The following is an 807-nucleotide window of genomic DNA, read 5'->3' as shown; positions in this document are numbered from 1 at the left end:
GAAATAGAAGCATTTTCACTTGTGGTCTCAGTTTGCAAATAATGACTTATTAATCAAAGGTATTATCATAAGGTGTTTCCCACACCTTTATAATGTGAAACTGAACGCATTGTGGGTGTTTGAACATTTGAATCCAAGCACTGTTACAGGGGGCCAGAACCTGTTATGTTCCATATATATTGTGCCAACATCAGCAGAACACATTCATGAGTAATACGTCTGGTCGCATGAGGCTCTCTATAGTCCCAGCTGCTCCGTGTGCATGTGCACCTTGCAGAAAAGCTTTCTGCTGTCACTCAATTTCACCTGACTGCAAATGTAAAAGAAAACACTGCCTGACAAAAACACTTATCCAAACAGTGTTCACAAGGGCTTCATGTGTGCTTGAGCTGAATTGCCTGTAATTTTACAGACACACCATTTATTAAATGGTTTACCGCTTTAAATTGTGATTTAACAAGCTATGTTTAAAGCCATTTAATGGTTTTAAAGCTAGCTCTGTTTTCCGCCCTCCCTCTTTGTTTCTCGGTTGGGGTCTTTATGTACACAGGGCATGTGGTTTGTCATTTATTATCATTATTAATTATCTTGGTTGTTATCATTAGCATAAGGCTCTTATCACTTCCCAATGGGCCACAGTGTCTTTGCTTTGGCTGACATGAGCACAGTGATAATTTGTGAGAATCAAGCCAGAGAGTAAATAAACAAAAGTGAATTTTCATTCTGAACAGGTAGGCCTAACAGATGGCATCTCTTTACTCAGCAAATAATAAACATATTCCTAGCAGAGTTTTTTGTTAGTGAGAC

The 807-nt window shown here is 38.7% G+C and overlaps 1 protein-coding gene across 2 annotated transcripts in view; it reads left to right on the top strand.

Moving 5' to 3' along the window:
- cnih3 (cornichon family AMPA receptor auxiliary protein 3) overlaps positions 1 to 807 on the top strand; it is a 26,608-nt gene that overhangs the window by 14,472 nt on the left and 11,329 nt on the right. The gene's annotated exons all lie outside the window — the stretch shown is intronic.

Source organism: Sinocyclocheilus grahami, unplaced genomic scaffold (genome assembly GCF_001515645.1).
Source record: "Sinocyclocheilus grahami isolate Dianchi unplaced genomic scaffold, SAMN03320097.WGS_v1.1 scaffold306.1, whole genome shotgun sequence".
In the NCBI taxonomy this organism is placed as follows: domain Eukaryota; kingdom Metazoa; phylum Chordata; class Actinopteri; order Cypriniformes; family Cyprinidae; genus Sinocyclocheilus; species Sinocyclocheilus grahami.
The sequence above is the reverse complement of the archived record's forward strand: the minus strand, read 5'-3'. Positions and strand labels throughout refer to the sequence as shown.